The sequence below is a fragment of the Anomaloglossus baeobatrachus genome, chromosome 3, assembly GCF_048569485.1.
Source record: "Anomaloglossus baeobatrachus isolate aAnoBae1 chromosome 3, aAnoBae1.hap1, whole genome shotgun sequence".
NCBI classification, from domain to species: Eukaryota; Metazoa; Chordata; class Amphibia; order Anura; family Aromobatidae; genus Anomaloglossus; species Anomaloglossus baeobatrachus.
Genome location: NC_134355.1, coordinates 130,550,024 through 130,569,989, shown reverse-complemented (window position 1 = coordinate 130,569,989; position 19,966 = coordinate 130,550,024).

The following is a 19,966-nucleotide window of genomic DNA, read 5'->3' as shown; positions in this document are numbered from 1 at the left end:
GATTAGCTTCAGCACAGCCTGTTGCCGCTTCGCCGAGGCAGTGCTGCAGTGCTTCCAGCTTGTGACTGGTGTGGAGGGTACAGTGGATGAGGATGCGCAGGAGGAGGAAGAGGCTGAAGAGCATGACATTCCGGAGCTGTAGAGTGTGGGTGAAACACTGACTGAGGAAGGGCCTGCAAACCTTGGTGTGGGAAGGACGTGTTCCGTCCCTCGCTCAGACTGGGTCCCAGCTTCCACAATATTAACCCAGTGTGCCGTCAACGAGATGTAGCGGCCTTGCCCACAAGCACTTGTCCACGTGTCTGTGGTTAGGTGGACCTTGGGTGAAACAGCGTTGTTCAGGGCACGTGTGATGTTTTGTGACACGTGGTTATGCAACGCGGGGACGGCACACCGGGAGAAATAGTGGCGGCTGGGGACCGAGTAACGTGGGACAGCTGCCGCCATCAGGTCACGGAATGCTTCTGTCTCCACCAGCCTAAAAGGCAACATTTCCAGCGCAAGCAGTCGCGAAATGTTAGCATTTAGAACTGTGGCATGTGGGGTGTTGGCAGTGTATTTGCGCCTGCGTTCAAAGGTTTGCTGAATGGATAACTGAACGCTGCGCTGGGACAAGGACGTGCTTGATGATGGTGTTCTTTCTGCGTAGGCAACTGCAGGTGCAGGAGTGGAGGAGGCTTGTTCGCAGGCAGCATGGACAGGGGATTGGCTCGCATGCACAACCAGCGAAGACGTAGCAGTGACATCAGCAAGCACTGCTCCTCGACTCTGTTGTACTTCCCACAAAGTCGGGTGCTTGGCTGACATGTGCCTGATCATGCTGGTGGTGGTCAGGCTGCTAGTTTTGGTACCCCTGCTGATGCTGGCACGGCAGGCGTTGCAAATGGCCTTTTTTGAATCATCTGGATCCAACTTAAAAAACTGCCAGACTCGGGAAGACCTAACATTTGTACAGGCACCTTGTGTCGTCGTGTTGTTCCGGGGAACGGTTGCCTGACTTCTGCCTGGGGCCACCACCCTGCTTCTTACTGCCTGTTGTGATGCTACGCCTCCCTCCCCCTGTGCACTGCTGTCCTCGCTCTGCATATCCTCCTGCCAGGTTGGGTCAGTTACTGGATCATCCACCACGTCGTCTTCCTCTTCCGCACCCTGCTCCTCCTCCTGACTTCCTGACAATTGTGTCTCATCATCGTCCACCACTTGTTGAGACACGTTGCCAACTTCGTGAGAACGTGGCTGCTCAAATATTTGGCCATCTGTACAGACGATCTCCTCATGACCCACTTCAATATGAGCTGGCGAGAGGCCAGAATGTGTGAATGGAAACGTGAACAGCTCTTCCGAGTGTCCAAGTGTGGGATCATTAATGTCCGAGGAGGACGTGTACTCAGCCTGGTGGTAGGAAGGAGGATCAGGTTCAGAAATGTGCGGTGCAGTATCACGGCTACTGACACTTGACCGTGTGGAAGACAGAGTGTTTGTGGTGGTGCCAATCTGACTGGAAGCATTATCTGCTATCCAACTAACAACCTGTTGACACTGGTCTTGGTTCAAGAGCGGTGTACTGCTGCGGTCCCCAAGAATTTGGGACAGGACGTGCGAGCGACTAGATGTGGCCCATTGTTGTGGCGAAATTAGAGCTTGCCCACGACCTCGGCCTCTGCCTGCACCACCATCACGTCCACTTCCTTGTTCCTTGCCAATGCCCTTGCGCATTTTGCAATGCTGTGCACTGCTGACGTGTATATTCACTACTTGTGCGTTATATCAAAGTTTGTGGAAATTGCACACAAGTGCACCTGTACGCTGCCACCAACAGGCACACACGTGCGGTTTTAAAAACCAAGCACGGACGCAATAAGAACCTAACAGGTTTTTTTGGGGAGCGACAATTACAGACAAGTCAGACACTATCTGGACTGTTTTACACTGTGTACACCAGCCCCAGATATGATGAAGGCTGGTATACGGTCACCACTACCCTGCCTGCCTGCCTGCCTGTATACTGGTACAATAGTCCTGACAAGGACTCTTCTGGTCACTAGCCTGTATTCAGACCTGGCTATACCCTGCCTGTATATAGCAACAATAGTCCTGAGAAGGACTCTGCTACTGTACTCCGACCTGGCTATACCCTGCCTGCCTGTATACAACTAGAATAGTCCTGAGAAGGACTTTTGGTCACACTGTTTGCAGCCCTGCAACTGAAAAAGCTATAAAGGGCCGCAAAGCTTTCCCTGAATCAGCGACACTCTCCCTGCACTGACTGTCTGGATAGCTGTGAGCAGAGCACAGCGCGCCGGCCGGTATAAAGGCTCGGTCACGCTGTGCAGGCCGGCCAATCACTGCAATTCCACAACTAACAGGGCTGTGGCATTGCAGTGGTCTGCCAGCCAATCCCTGCATGAGGGCTGGCTCTCAAAAGAGCGCCAACATGCAGAAATGAAGACCACGAGTACAGCACGAGTATCGCGAGATTACTCGGTCCCCGCCGAGCAGCCCGAGTACAGCGATACTCGTGCGAGTACCGAGTAGTTACAAGCATGCTCGCTCATCACTATTAAAAATAAAAAAAGTAAAAAAAGCACAACAGGGAAAGCTTTATTCTAATGAAACCCAGATAATGTGCCACGTGGAAGATATGAGAATTGTAACATTAAAGCAAATTATGACAATTGAAAATAAGCAATTAAGCTTCACAAAATCTTTTTACTATACCTATAAAACTGAGAATGTTCCCTACTTAATATTAGAGAAAAGTAAAGAAGAATGTAAATAAAACCTTTCCCAGACAGTGAGTCAGACTTCTTTTTCTTCTGCCTAATCCGTGGAAAACCAGACGCATGCATTCTGTGGATACCTTACTATGACAAAACATAAACATATGCAAAGCACAGATATGTAGGTACTTTTTGGAGTGACTCTTGGCTTAAGGAATTCTGTACACTGGTCTTAAAATATGTAGAACAGAGAGGGTAAATGTTTGTCTTAAGTGTCAAGAACATATGTCTGCAATATGCTTGCAACATTTTCTTTCAGCCAAGCAACTTTCTTTAACAAACTTAGGTCTTTGGAAATTGACCAAAAGATGTTTTATGTCCAAGGAAATCTCGAGGATGATTTTATACAGGAATATTGCATTCTTCAAAACCATCCTTAAGCATCAATCACGTGAAAATTCAATCCAGGCAACTTGGAACTGACTGCAGCTCAAGAAATGTATATGTGGAAATGTGAGATATGTAAGCAGGAGATGTAAAAAATAAACTTATGCATGATACTTTTTTTCCATTATGTCTGGTAAGTATAGATTATCACAGCTACCTAAATGCTTAACCCCTTGTGCACAGTGCTAGAACGAACACCTTCAAACACTAGGATCAAATTAGTACTTTTTGGCTATGAATCTGCATATGTTTTCAGAATTCTTTTTATTTTTGCAACAGTATCTTGGGGACTTGACAAATCGTATTGAAGCTTATTTCCCATATAATAGTGTTATGTTATGCGTTGCGCAAAAAAACCTCAGCCGTCTCATTGAGTGCCATTAAGATACAAGACTAGTGCAGGGTGTCATGCACGGAGTTGGGGAAGTTTTGGCACACTGCGAGACACACAACGAACAAGGGGTTCACCATAATAAACAAGGGGTACACCGGGAACAATTTAGCAACGGTGGTCCCTGGAGCTAGGGAGGGTGGTGATGGGACACCTCCTGCGCTCACCTGCAGCTGCACCCTACACTCCTAGCAAACCCTATACAGGTTTCTCCCCTGTTGCCCAGCAGAATACCTGAAACCCTTGGAAGTCCTATGATAACTCTGGCTAGTGAGCTGGCAGGTGAGGATGGCTAGTCTCACCGCTATAGTAAACAGCAAGAAGGGAAGATATGACAGATGGGGAAACAACAAAGGATAAGGTCCAACTTCACGGCTGCAGTCAGACACCAGTACTGCAGCCTACACCGCTTTCAACAACATAATGCTCAGCAGCTCCTTCCACCTCCAGGCCTAGATTCAGAATGGAATCAGATGCTGCTGGAAAGGAAAACTAACATTAACCCTAGAAGCAACAATAGAAAGCAAAATACGTTTAATATGAGGAGACTCAGATGGCAATGTAAGACTGTGGCCCAGATACTAATACTAATACTTTCCTACTCCCCACTGATAAGGGGCAAATACCCCAAAACAGCTGTCTGTGGATGGATACCATGTTTTGGTATAGGAGGTTTCTTTGACTGGAGACTGCCCTTCCCGTGGTTGTTCCTTCCCAGTGAAAGACCTGGCGAGTTTCCTGCCTGCATTGAGAAACATGTGATGGTGTCTCTGCGGCATTCTTGTTTTGCATATTTTCCCAGGGGGCCTTGTTCTAGTGTCACTGCATTGAGAAACACGTGATGGTGTCTCCGCTGTGTTGGATGTTGATCTCCCCGAGGTCAACCATCCTTACCTATGTGGCCCAGATACTGTTACAGGTCTCCAAATGCAGAGAGATGGCCATGATACAGGAGACCCCAACCTGTGGCTTGCTAGCCCGTGATGTGTAGCTTGCGGCTGCCTGCCAGCTTGGGGCATTAGCACAAGTTCTAGCAAACAGCTATGAAGAGAAAGTCTCCAGATGGTGACTTTTTGGAGTAGCCTCACACAGAAGAAGAGATCTCAATAAACATAAACTGTGATTGGTGGTAGAGAGATAAATATGGTAAGCTGGAGGATAGTAACACCAATTAGAGGGGTGATTGAAGCTGGATTTGATTGTGTAATGGGAGTGCTTGATATGAGAATACCAAATAGGAGTAAGGCAGGGGCACAAGGTTTCAGTGTGATTTTTGAGGGTAAGCCTTGGCTGTCATTATATCGGTAATAGAAGGCTCTGTGTTTAACTACTGGTGGAGGAACCAGATGTACTGCCCGAAGAGCTCTGGATGTGGCTCAGACCATCTGTCAGAGCTGAATGTTGCTTTTAGGGTAAGAAAGGTTGGGGACCACTGTTTTAGACTCTAAGGCCATCATGAACATTAAAACCAACTAAACCCACCGATTTTTTTATGGGGTCAGTTGACTACCTAATGTTTATAGGGCCTCCTGACTCTCCACAATGGATAATATTAAGGATTAGGCAATTTGAATTTAAACTCTTTATCCTTTTGTTCTTCAGGTGCCATCAAGAGCCTGGCAGCAGCTTATACACGAACTAGGAGAGAAAAGAGCTGTGAGCCAAAGGGGCTCTTAACCCACAACTATGTAAAATGTATGGGTGCAGTAAGGCCTGCCAACACAATGCAGACTTTTTTATCCAACTTTTTACCACAAGTACATTGCAAGTCTGCAATTAATCAAAATTCACATGTGTTGCCATTTGCCTGCATACTTAAGGGTGAAGTCAGCAGGATAATTGATATGCTAAGAATGATACCGCTAAGAGACAATTTTGCCAAGTAATTTAGTAAAGGTTTAACGTTAGCCTTTTAGTATTTCCTTAAAAAATTCATGACCTAAAAAGTATGATTAAGATGTACGGACCGATTAATCAAATCTGAGGTTTTGTATATAGAATTTACCACAGTAAGGTGAGCCAAATGGGTTCATTTGTCAGTAGCCGAGTACCAACATAAGAAAGGTACTCCAGTCACTGACCAAAGACCATCCCTGTTATAATGTTAATTGTATTATTGAGGTATTATTGAGTATTATTGAGCTCAAACTTATACTAAGACTTGGATTGGGAGTATTGAGTGCATTGCTGACCTGTAATACACACAAAAAGTAAAAAAATAGCATCAAAACGTTATACACAGGCTCTCAAGATACCCTATTCATTTATTTAAATTAATATAGACTTATGAGGTAAAAATAGACATGAATAAATGACTTGAATATAAAAATAAAGATAATTTTATGTACAATTTAAAAAAAAAAACTATTTACTACACAAAACATTAAAATATTGTGAAACAATTATACTCCACCAGGAGTTAGAATAGTGTTAGAAATGAACTGATTAGGCAAAATTAAAATTCAACTTCATCGATTTTCCAGGGAAATTCAATTTGCAAAGAATTCTTTCTTTGCAAATTTAATGTCCCTTTTCATGGTCTGGGGTCTGAGACCCTAGAGGATACTAAACATAATATGGAAGAAATAAAACAATACTTAGGGCTTGCTCCCACTTGCATTTTATTATGCCATGTGCAATGCAAAAAATAAAATCACATTACTCTCGCACCATTGTTACTCAATGAGGCAGTCTTCATCTGCGAGTTCTTCTTTAGCTGTAATTGGGCTGAGGAAACAACTGCAGCATGCTGCATATGGCTGCGTATATCAGACGAGACTCACCAATGCAAGTCTAAAGAGTGCAAGAAAAATGGATGACACATGTACCCTATTTTCCCGGCGTATAAGACGACCCCTAACGTTTCCACTTAAAATATAGAGTTTGGGATATACCATATATACTCGAGTATAAGCCAATCGGAGTAATGTGCCCATTGTTTAGTAATGTCACCTGCAACAATGAACCCATTGTTTAGTAAATCTATCTATTACAATAAATAACACCACGCTCTCGCCAGTACCCAAAGTTCGCTGCCTCGGAGTGACCTTTGACTCTGCCTTATCCTTCATACCACACATCCAGTCCCTCACCACCTCCTGCCGTCTTCAACTCAAAAATATTTCCAGAATCCGCCCTTTCCTCAATTTGCAATCTACTAAAATGCTAGTGCATGCCCTCATAATCTCCCGCCTCGACTACTGTAACATCCTCCTCTGTGGCCTCCCTGCCAACACGCTCGCCCCTCTCCAGTCCATCCTTAACTCTGCTGCCCGACTTATCCACCTCTCTCCTCAATACCACCCCGCTTCTCCCCTCTGCATGTCCCTCCACTGGCTTCCAATCTTCCACCGTATCCAATTCAAACTTCTAACACTGACCTACAAAGCTGTGCATAATCTTTCCCCTCCGTACATCTCCGAACTACTCTCCCACTACACTCCAACACGTCACCTCCGGTCCTCCCAAGATCTCCTCCTCTCCTCCTCTCTCATTCGCTCCTCACGCAACCGACTCCAAGACTTCTCCCGAGCATCCCCAGTCTCCTGGAACTCGCTGCCTCAACACGTCAGACTATCCCCTACCCTTGCAAACTTCAAACGGAACCTGAAAACTCATCTGTTCAGAAATGCCTACAATCTACAATGAACTCGCTGCCGCCCGACCACCGTGCGGAGCTGCCGCCCGACCACCGTGCGGAGCTGCCGCCCGACCACCGTGCGGAGCTGCCGCCCGACCACCGTGCGGAGCTGCCGCCCGACCACCGTGCGGAGCTGCCGCCCGACCACCGTGCGGAGCTGCCGCCCGACCACCGTGCGGAGCTGCCGCCCGACCACCGTGCGGAGCTGCCGCCCGACCACTGTGCGGAGCCGCCGCCTGACCTACACCCCACCTATTGTCTCCTCCCCATAATCCTATAGAATGTAAGCCCGCAAGGGTAGGGCCCTCTTCCCTCTGTACTAGTCTGTCTACTGTAACTTGTATACGTATTTTGTATGTAACCCCCTTCTCATGTACAGCACCATGGAATTAATGGTGCTCTATAAATAAATAATAATAAAATAATAATAAAGTGTCCTCTAGTAATGAGCCCATTGCTTAGTAATGTCCCCTGCAGTAATGTGCCCATTATTTAGTAATGTCCTCCTACTGATCCCCTTCTTGTCCTGTATAATGCCGTTGTTTACACACAATAAAAAATATTCTCACCTGTCCTCCGTTCCCGCGATGTCCTCAGCTGCTTCTTGCAGTCCGCAGACACATAGACACCTCAGTGATCTTATCTGGTGCACAGAACTGCTGCTGCAGGCTGCCGTCATGGATTTACTGCAGTTGAATGCTTTGCGGCGCCATAAAGCATTCAACTGCAGTAAAGCACAGACAGCCGCGGCGGCCCCGTGTACAGGACACGATCATGGAGGAGTGCTTCTTGCGGACCGCAGGCACATTGACCCCTCCATGATCGCATCCAATAGACGGGGCTGCTGCCACTGCTGTCAGCACTTTACTGCAGTTAAATGCTATGCTCCACCGCCGCTGCCATAAAGCATTCAACTGCAGTAAAGCCATGACGGCAGACAGCAGCACCGTACACCGCCATATAAGACGACACCCAGCGTATAAGATTTTCAGGGGTTAAAAAGTCGTCTTATACGACGGAAAATACAGTACTTGTATGCTGTATGTACCTGTATCTATATGCCGTCTGATTTTATGGTAACATCTCAAAGAAACAAATTATGTAAACATATAGATAGATAAATGAAATATATTAGATACATAGAATAGATATATATCCTACAGATATATAATTTCACAACCCCCCAACATAATAGCCACTAAAGGGTAAAATTTATATGTAAGGGGGTTGTGAAACTATATATCTGCAAGATATCTATTTTATTTATCATCTGTCTATCTATAAATATAGCTATTTTATTTATTATCTATAGTTTATATATCTAATATACAGTATTTCTACCATCTATCTACAGTCATAGCTGTAAGGGTTGGCAAACATGAAATTGTTTCAGAAAAAGAATTTCTCCCAGAAAATTATTGCAATTACATGTGTCTTGTCATACATATATTTATTTCCTTTGTGTGTATTGGAACATCACAAAAAAAAGGGAAAAAAAGGCAAATTGAACATTTCACTCAACCCCAAAAATGGTCCGGACAAAATTGTTTGCTGTTTATGGTTTTACTAGGGATGGGCAAATCTGATGTCTGATGTTCTGTTGGGGCCAAACATCAACTTTACAAAAAAAGACTAAACAGAGTTCAGGTTCGGAATTCGAGCGCTTTACGTATACTGACCACTCACGTGAGCATCTCTGTGACCAGATACGCTCTTTTCTCAGCCCAGTGTGAGCCACTTGCAGTGTTTGGCTCACACTGGGAGTAACAACAGCGTAATTGTATGTAGTGTGCTTAACCCCATTACAACAGCCTTACGGAGATAAACAGCGGCAGAATTGGGTACTTATTCTGATCTGCCATTTATAAACGGCAGACAGAAATAAGTGTATAGCACCCCCAAGCGTCAGAAAATCTCTGGGGTTTCAGCTACCAGGGGTAGCTAAGACCCTGTAGATCATGATTCGGGCCGGTTTTTCAGGTCCCCGCTCACATGATTACCGGTATACACTATATACCGATGATCACGTTACAGTAAATGACAGCGCCGGTAAAAAATGATTTATCTTAATCTGGCATGATCAAACATGTCAGATGGGAGATAGATCTCCTCCTCGGTCCCCTCCGGTCCCCCGATGTCGCCAAAGTGCCCCCCCGACCCCCAACCTCCTCCCGAATATCCAAGATATAAATAAAGAAGCTGTGGAGAAAAAGCGTAAATAGGGTCTTACCCCAATATATGCGGGGTGCAGGGGGGGGGCAATACTACTCACCAGATGGAGTTGTGAAAGTCACAACTACTGTAATCGCATGTAGAAATTGAAAAAAACCCGTCTCTACCTTTCCCCGAATATCCAAGATGGCGGCACGCACACCAGCGCGCCGCCCGAATTCACCCTACTCCTCTGATTTCTGACACATATGCCATGACACATGGGACAGAAAACTCCTCCCCAGGTCCAGCTAGGTCCCCCTCTATACCTGCCCGGTGTGCCCCGGTGTTCCACGGTACCTGTGCAGCGTTGATCCCCCGCGAACCCTCCTCCTTTACAATAGACGCTGCCGTATGAGCAGAGAGCGGCTGCCAGCTCAGCTTCCTGTGTTCAGTGAGAGCTCTGCTGGCTGCACGCACTCTGCTGCTGTGGACCCGGAGAGAGTGGGTGCAGTGTCAATGGACCCACACTCCTCACATGGAGGGCCTGCACTCCTAGAAAATGGGGGATACATTCTCTGAGTGTGCCCCCCATATTCTAGAAGGTCCAGAGTTGTCGTGGGACCCCCTTATTGGATTACTGTGGACAAGATTTTTTTTTTCCTTACAATAAATTGGTCAAAGAGAGAATGTGTTGGGGAGTGTTTTTACAAATAATATTTTTTTTTGTCGTTTATTTTTTTTTTGTTAGTACTGACAGTGTGATGTTGGGTATCTGATAGATGCCATGACTTCATTAACTGCTGGGCTTGATGCCAGGTGACATTACAGCTGGTATCAACCCCATTTATTACCCCATTTGCCACCGCACCAGGGCATCGGGATGAGCTGGGGTGAAGAGCCAGGATTGGCGCATCTAATAGATGTGCCACTTCTGGGGCAGCTGCGACCTGCTATTTTTAGGCTGGGAAGGGCCAATAACTATGGACTTTCCCACCCTGAGAATACCAGACCACAGCTGTGGTTTGCAGGCTACAGCCATCTTCTTTACCCTAGCTGGCTATCAAAAATGGGGAGACCCCACGTAGTTTTGTTTTTTAAATATTTATTTTTTGGCTAAATACAAGGCTAAGCACCCTTTAGTGCCACATGAAAGTCACTAAAAGGTGCTAGCTTAGAATATGTAGGGGGGTGGGACATTAATTGGCATTTGTCTGTCTATCTATCCATCCATCCATCCTTCCTAGCTTTTTTGGCTGCATGCCCGCGATTAGGGTTTCATGCATTTTGGACGCTGTGTTTTCGCTGCGTGTACAGTACAATCGCAGTGGAAGGATTTTCAGAAATCTCGTGCCCATTGTGCCTATTTTCTTCACATCATAAACTGACATCTGGCACTGCAGAATGTCAATTTATGCTGCAGACAGGAGAGTTCTCCATGGAGAGAATAGAGCTAAAGTCAGCAGCAGCCCACACCTGGATCGAGGTTATGGGCAGCTGCGTTCTTCCATGGACAACACTCACATCTCCGCAGACTCAGTGTCTTCGGTTCGTGGGCACCTAGCCGAAAAGTGAGAAATTTTCTTCTAGAGCAACATTTTTTTGATGCCCCTGGAGGTTTAAAATGCTCACTATACCCCTGAATAAAATCCTTGAGGCGTCTAGTTTCCAAATTGAGGACACTTGTGGGGGTTTCTGCTGTTTAGGTACCTTAGTGGCCCTGCTAATGGAACATGGCAATCTATTTCAGCCAAATTTGCTTTCCAAAATTCAAATATTGCTCCTTCTGTTCTGGGGAACATATTTTGTGATCCATTTTGCTGTCTTACTACTTCTAAAATGAAAAAATTGGCGCTAAAGCAACATTTTTTAGATAAAATATTTTTTTTTTCATTCCATATTGCTTTATTCCTGTGAGGCGCCTGAAGGGTTAATAAACTTCTTGGATGTGGTTTCAAGTACTTTGAGGGGTGCTGTTTTTAGAATGGTGTCACTTTGGGGTATTTTCTGTCACCTACGCTTCTCAAAGTCACTTCAAATGTGATGTAGTCCCTAAAAAAAATGGTTTAGTAAATTTTATTGAAAAAAAATGGAAAATTGCTGAGGAACTTTGACCCCTTCTACCTTCCAAACCCACAAAAAATTTTATTTGTTTCAAAAATTGTGCTGATGTAAAGTAAACATGTGGAAAATGTAATTTTATTAACTATTTTTGTGTGACATAACTCTGGTTTAAGGGCATAACATTTTCAAAATTTTCGTCAAATTTCCGATTTTTTCACGAATAAATGCAAAATATATCGTCCAAAATTTACAACTATCCTGAACTACAATATGTCACAATGTCACAAAAAAACAATCTCAGAATCACCGGGATCCACTGAAGCATTCCAGAGTTATACCCTGTGAAAGTGACAATGGTCAGAATTGCAAAAAATGGCCTGGGCATTAGGGACAAAACTGGCTTTGTCCTCATGGGGTTAAAAAAAAAAAAGAAAAGAAGAAAATGGAAAAACCCAGCTACCCTCCTCCAGAAGTGCTCTGCTTATGGCTGGCTACATGTGGGCGGAGACCCATCTGCCAATTAGTGACTTCCATTGGTGTTCGGGTCAAGACCAAACCTGCTGAGGGTCAGTTTGGCTGATCTGCCGAACCGAAATTCCACGGGTTTGCTCATCTCTAGTCTTTACCAAAGGGGTATGGTATATACATTACGTTTGTATTTAGAAAAATTTCAATAAAAAGGATTAAAATTATTCCGTATATTGTATAGGTTACAATATGAGATTCTGTTGCAAATATACACCACAATACCAGCATTATGGCAATTTTCAGTTTTCAGTTTCATGACTATGACATACTTTAGAATATATACTCATTAAACTGCAATGATTGAGTTGTTTGTGTCATTTAAATCACTATGAGGCCACCTTGACTATATACAATAGTGACTAACAGCTGACAGCTGACCTACATACCAGAACAAGTGCTTCCCATTCACTTTTCAGAGCTTGTGTATGATACAATTAGGCTCTTCAAACATGTCAATCATTGATTTAAAAAGTAAAGAGATAGCTGTAAATAGACAATGTGTGCTGCTTTTCTTTGAGCAGGGCAAATAAACACCTTTTGCAATTCATATGACAGCGAAGTGTCTCGTTTTCTAGACATAATGATGTACATATGTTTAAGAGATGATTGAAAGAATGTAAAATGTGCCGTCCAACCGAATATTAGCTACACGTGTGGTCCCATTATTTGGAATTATCTCTATATAGTGTATTTGATAATTATTTGTCCCTACAACCATCCATACACTATCCATATTTGGACCCTTTATTATACTAGACAGAGCATCTATGTGTGTTTGTCATGGCATCTCCAGACTCTATTCACATTGTAGAGTCTGGCAGGCAACCTGATGCCTCTTAGTTGGTCAACCAAAGTCGGACATTGACTGTTTTTTGTTCTCTGGTCTTCGGTTTAGCAGGAATTAATTCCTGTTGGCTGGTGAATGGCTGCTAGGTTGCTGACTTCCTATCACAGCCGCCTCCGCTCTTTAAAAGATGGTGGAACCCAGCCTCGCATTGTGAAGATAGCTCTAGCTATGCTCCAGCGTTATCGGTCTTTGCGCGTGGTGACCCAGTTGTTGGTGAATTGTTGTATGCTATTTGGTGTGCTGTGGAAAATATCCTTGTTGTTTGTTTATTTCCTCTCTGCGCTTTATTTCTCCCTGAGCACAGATTGTCTCTTCCCCTGTGTGTGCTTGCAGTGAGTTTTAGCTTTGGTTTTCCTCTGACGTTAGTATTTGTGGGATTCTTTACTCTGCCCGAGCCTGCCCCAGGGGTGGGGGAGAGGTGGTGTTAGATCAGGGCTGCTCAGGAGTCAGGACTACGCTGGCGGTCCAGACTAGGCTACCATCAAGCCTACCTCTGGAATAAAAGACAGTTTAGGGTCCCTAGTCTGAGGACCAGTCTAGATGCCCTTACTCTTGGTCTGTTTTATTTGAGAGGAGGGATGGGGTGGATAAAATAAATTAAACATATTTTTTATGGAACACATCAGTTATATACCTTTTTGATTTAAATTAAACCTGACAGCCAATACATGCTACTTAACCCTTTCACCACCTAACAATTTTCCATTTTTCATTTTTGCTTTTTTCCTCCCCTTCTTCCAAGAGCCATAACTTTTATTTTATTTTTCCATCAATATAGGTGTATGAGGCCTTGTTATTTGAGGGACGAGTTGTACTTTTGAAATACACCATTAACTTTGCCACATAGTATACTGAAAAATGGGACAAAAAATGCAAGTGCGGTGAAATTGCAAATAAAGTGCAATTCCACACTGTTTGTTTGTTTTTATTTACCATGTCCAATATATGGTAAAACTGACCTGGTCAGTATAAGTACATAGATACCAAACATGTAGAGGGTTTTTTTAAGTGATGAAAAAAAAAAATCAGAAATTTGTCAAAGATTTTTTTTGCTTTTGCAACCATTCTCAGAGACCTGTAACATTCTCATTCTTCCAAATCTGCAGCAGTGTAATGGCTTATTTTTTTGTGCCCTGAGCTGATGTTTTTATTGATACCATTTTGGGATAAAGACGATGTTTTAATCACCTTTTATTGCATTTTATTGCAATATTGTGGCAACAAAAAAACCTAATTCTTGCTATTTGCTTTTTCTCATTATACCATTTACTAGTGCTATTAATTTATTTTACATTTTTGTTCTGTTATATTTGCATGCACAAAGGTAGCATAGCGCAGGAAAATACTATCTTTAGTTATTAGAAGTTATTTTATAAGCTTTGTTCACTGTATTTTCTGCATCATTATTGACCTGATGACATGTCATGATTTTTTTGTTTCTGTTTTTGTCAACATTTTGTTTTTCGTGCATTTTACTTATTAATGTAGGCACACAATGCAAATATTGGCGCAAATATCAACAACAAAAATGGGTCAAAGTACACCAGTCCTTATCTTTAGAAAAAATGTATGAATGTGTGTGTGCCAGAATAATAAACATCTGAAACTTAAATGGCTAGTCTAATATTTTAAACAATGCTAAACAATAGTTACATAAACAATAAACAAGTTAAGTTAAGTTAAACAATAGTTACATAGTTACGTAGGTTGAAAAAAGACCTAGGTCCATCTAGTTCAACCTTCCTCCATCAATTCAACATTTTGTCCCTAAAGGGTGCTTTACACGCTGCGACACCGCTACCGATATATCGTCGGGGTCACGTCGTTCGTGACGCACATCCGGCACCGGTAGCGACATCGCAACGTGTGACATCAAGGAGCAAAGATCAATGATCGCAAAATCGTTCAAAAACGGTGATCAATGACACGTCGCTCCTTTCCTTAATATCGCTGCTGCCACAGGTATGATGTTGATCGTCGTTCCTGCGGCAATCACACATCGCTATGTGTGACACCGCAGGAACAACAAACATCTCCTTACCTGCATCCACCGACAATGCGGAAGGAAGGAGGTGGGCGGGATGTCAGCTGCTGCTTGACATGAATACACTTTTTGTAAATATACCCCATTGTTGTCACCACTATCCACCTCGAACTAATTTCCCTATCAGTATAGCTTCTTGTGAGTTTTGAGTGTGGCAAGAAAGTACAGTACTTGGAAGAAAAACATGGAGACCAAAGAAACTCCACTCATAGGTTATCCTTGGTGGGATTTGAACTCAGGACCTCAGCTACAAAGTCACCATACTGCCATATACTAATGGATACTATCTTGCAATGTAAATTATTTCCTATGTCCTTTAATGTAATTAAAACATATGTTGACTTTTCTGCCAAAATAAATCTATGATAAAAATTCCTTATAGGACATTACCCTTCAAAAGTAAATCATAGAGAAGTCATAACTTGTTGAAATATTCAGGGTTCTTATAAGGTCATTTATGCTTTTTAGTTACTGGATGTTTAGAAAAGCCAAGCATTTTTCTGTGTGATAATCATTCTTTCTTGAACTCTTATCCTAGGTTGACCCCGCAGTTTTATGTCTGCCCTGCACTTTGTTTACTAGACTCCTATTTTCTACAGACACCATTGACTAAAGAAATTGCACTGAAATCAGACCAAGCAGAAGGATATACTGGGAAGGAACTGACAGGTACAGACTTGGATAAAGATTAAAGTGGAGCTCTAAATGCTAACATATTGCACCATCACACTCATTTACATCTACTAAGTTCTGTCTGTTAAACAAGAGTGATCGACAATATTGAAGTTGTTCCTGGCATTTTTACACAGGTTGACGAAGAATGGTGAACACAGAATAATCACTAGTAGATCAATCTGTCTCTTATTGTATTGGCATGGCTCCACTCTGGGGTTCAAACTGATGATTTCTGGTTATTGGTCGGTTTCCCTCTTGATTGAATCAGAGCCTGTTTTGTGTTGCTCCAACTGCTGAAGGATCGCTTGTCTTTCTTTCTTCCCATTTCACTTTTATTCATTTGTGTGCACTTTATGTTTATTGTTATTTTGTGTTACACTTGGTTTATAGCTTTGGATGCAGTCATGGACACTCAGGGTCAGCCATCAACAAGTAGGGGTGCTATTATATGAACTTAGGGTGCCAACCTCCGCTTTCAGGCAGGTACAAATCAGGATCAGGTCTAAGGCAATGTCATGATCAGCCGGGGGGGGGGGGGGGGGTTACATCAAAAACCCACCCACAGTTGATGGATTTGTCAAGAACACAACTATCCTATAGCGCGCCCCTATCGTCAGGTCAATTTCGGAACTGCCAGACAATAAGTAAATGAGGCTGCTGAGCTAATAATGCCAAATATTGGAGCTCTTACAGCAAGTGTAAATGTATATATCACCGATTCCTGCTAATGAAATATATATATTCCTCGGTACACTTAATGATAGCACCCCAATAATTCTATGCAAAAATAATTACGCTGCCAGCACCCAACTTTAGGGGTAACTGGGGACCCATTTCAGATAGCAGAAGGCTTCGGGTTCGGGGTCCATCCAGTGAGAGTGCTAGGCTGAGTTGTAACATTATAGCCAGCCCATTTGGTGCATTCTTAGGGCTTCCTTATGATTCCGGCTTGCTCCTTGGTGGCACAACTACAAGCCTTGTCAGTAAAGGTCGCTGAAATTAGGGACCAACAGCAGCATGCACATTTGACTGTTACCAGTGATCGAGGTCATCAGTGTATTCCATTGGAACTTAAGGTAAAGATGCTTGATTGCTTAAACAGTGACTGAAGCAAGCTCTTTGTTTTTTTATGCTTCAATTAGGTTATGCCTCCATTTGCGTCCACCATGCTCTGGGTCCGAGAGTCAGCAAGTAGGTATTATTTTGTCTTTGGTTTGTGGTGATCCATAGGCTTGGGCTTTTTCCTTGCCTGAGGATTCTCAAACGTTGGCCTTTGTAGATGCATTTGACTCAGCTCTCTGTCTCATTTATGACAATCATAATAAAATTGACACTGCTGAGTCCAAGATTTGTGGATTTGTTCAGAGAGCAGAGGGCTACTGCTCAGAGTTTAGACGATGGGCTGAGGAGTCCTCCTGAAATGACCCTGCTTTTCGGAGTCAGTTTTGCCAGGGACTGTCTGATCACATGAAGGACAGGATGACTTGCAATTCTAGTTCGCAGTCTTTGGAGGATGCTATGCCTCTTGCTATTTTTCTAGACATAAATCTGAGGGATAGAGACATGTTTAAGAGTATTGTAAATGTGTAAATTGGTGATTGTAGGGATTTACCAGGAGGAAAAATGCCTAAATGTCTGTCATGCTTCTTATTTGATCTGGCTAGCTCCTGTGCTGTGCTCTGTTTCCCTCCCCACTGGACCACAGTCAAGTTCAGTCCCTGTCTGAGTTCTGAACAATTTGTCTCTGTGTTTACACGTCTTGTATTCATTGCCTTTCTGCCAACCGGTGTCTTCTGTTATGTAATTTGGGCTGCCCTATCAGCTGGTGGGTTTAACTATTAAAATCCTCCCCAGGTTTCCATTCCCCGCTGAGGATAGGTTTAAAGGGGACCTTGTTTGAAACTACAGCCTGTTGTATTTGTCTTTTTCCTTGTTTATGATTACCTTTGGTTTACTTTGTTTTACTTTGCACTTTTCCCCGGTTTCTTAAGGAGCTATGTGGAACCCTCAATTGTTGCTTAGTGAGCAATTGTTCCAAGTGGTCCTCTGAGTTACCCAGGTATGGTGGTTTTAGTCTGTGCAGGGGCCATTAGGGACTGTGCAGCTGTGACCTCAAGTCTGTAAAAGAATCGGGTGGGTCAGGTGTAGTAGTTTTAGGTAAAACCTTTTTTTTTCATTATGTCCCTTGTGTGCACTTAAGCGTCCATAAAGGCCTTGAAAGAAGTGTGGCCAAGGGGCATATACGGCCGTCCAACTCTCCTGTCGCCGGGGAGATTTTCTTTGCCAAAAAAAAGCATGGTGGGTTGCGCCTATGTTTGGACTTTAGAGAGATTAAAAAAAATCATGATCAGCAATCCTTATCCTTTACCCCTTATACCAGACCTCTTTAATTGGTTAGCAAGAAGTAAGTAGTTTTCTAAACTTGACATAAGGGGGTATATAGCCTTATACTAGGTCAACAGGGTGACAAATGGAAAACTGCTTTTAACACGCCAGAAGGTCATTTTGAAAATCTGATGATGCCTTTTGGTTTAACCAGAATTTCATAAATAACATCTTTTGCCCTCCAGTGGGTAGATTTCTGGTGGTCTATCATGATGACATTTTGATTTACTCACATTCTCAGGAGGAACACCAAGGACATGTTCGGCAGGTCCTCCAGATTCTTTGAGACAATAATTTATTTGCTAATCTGGACAAATGTGTTTCTGAAGTGCAGCAGGTCCAATTTCTAAGTCATCTGCTTTCTGCTTCAGAGTTTCAAATAGATCCCATTAAAGGAGCAAGCTGTCCTTGATTGGTATCAACTGACTAAACTCAAAGATTTGCAGAGATGTTTAGGTATTGTAAATTACTACTGGAAGTTTATTAAGGACTTTTCAGTCATAGCTAAACCATTAACTGACATGACCAAGAAAGCAACTGACTTTTCTTTATGGTCGACTGAGGGCCGTTTCACACATCCAGCATTTTGCCAGATTGCCGGTACACTACAGTACAGTGTTAATACTGTACAATGGCATCGCGGCAAGCCACGGTCACATGCTCCGGTCACATGACAGCATATGACTGGAGGTTGCCGCGATACCATTGTACTGTATCACTGTACTGGAGTGTGCCGGATCCGGCAATCCGGCAAAATGCTGGATGTGTGAAACGGGCCTAAGGCTACTTTCCCACATCAGGCTTTTCCCATCAGGCACAATCTGGAAAAAAACGGTTAAAACGGATCCGGTACCGCATCTGTTTTATCCCCATTGATTTGTATTGTCGCCGGATTGTGCCTGATGACCTTGCGTTGCATCCGGCTTTTTCCGGATGCGGCTTAATTAATTAATGCGGTGGCCACATGGAACGTTTCATGCAACGTTTTTTGTCTCATAAATGGTGCATTATGCATGGTGCATAATGAAAGTCTATGCACCGGTTTTTACTTCTGAGCATGCCCAGAAGTGATTCTCTGGCCTAAGAAAAGCGGTGCGAGTGGAGTGTGATAAAACATCGCATTCCACTCGGACCAATTCCAGCCTGTGTGTCAGCATACATGAGCGATTATTTTCTCAGGCCTAATCGGACCGAGAAAGCAATCGCAGCATGCTGCGACTGTAATGCGAGACTCTTTTCTCTCGCACCCATTCAAGTGAATGAGGCGAGAGAAAAATCGCACTGCACTCGTGGTACACCGGTGTACCATGCATGCAGAGCGAGAGTCGCAATAGCCGGCTACGGAGAGAGGGAGATAAATCCCACCTTCCCCTCCTCCGTGCCAGCCCGCCCCCCGCAGCTGTGGTCCGCTTGCACAGGCTGACCGCAGACGCAGGAACACTAGCATGACACTCGGCTCCTGCTGTGCTGCCAGCACGAGCCGAGTGTCATGCAAGCATCGCAGTAGTGCCCTGTGTGGCCCCAGCCTCTCTCTCACACTCACTGACTCCCTCACTGACTCATTCACTCACTCTCACCCATTCACCGATCACGGGCGCGGAGCTGCACGGCTGTCACACTGCTGGCGGCTTCCCCTGATTTGAAAATGCTGGCCACCCATTGCAGTCAGACATGCCCCCACGCTGAGTGACAGCTGTCTCACTGCAACCAATATCAGCCACAGTAGCCCGGAATTGCCGCATGCATTAGATGCGACAGTCCCGGGACTCTACCCGGCTCATCCCGAATTGCCCTGGTGCGGTGGCAATCGGGGTAATAAGGGGTTAATCATGGGAGGCGTCTATGAGACACCCCCAATGATTAACCTGTAAGTGAAAGTAAATAAACACATACACCCCAAAAAATCCTTTATTTGTAATAAAGGACAGAAAAACACCCTCTTTCACCATTTTATTAAAATCCCCAAATACCCCTCCTGGTCCGACGTAATCCACAGAGGTCCCGCGACGCTTTCAGCTCTGCTACATGAAGCTGACAGGAGCGGCCGTGGAACACCGCCACACTCTATCAGCTC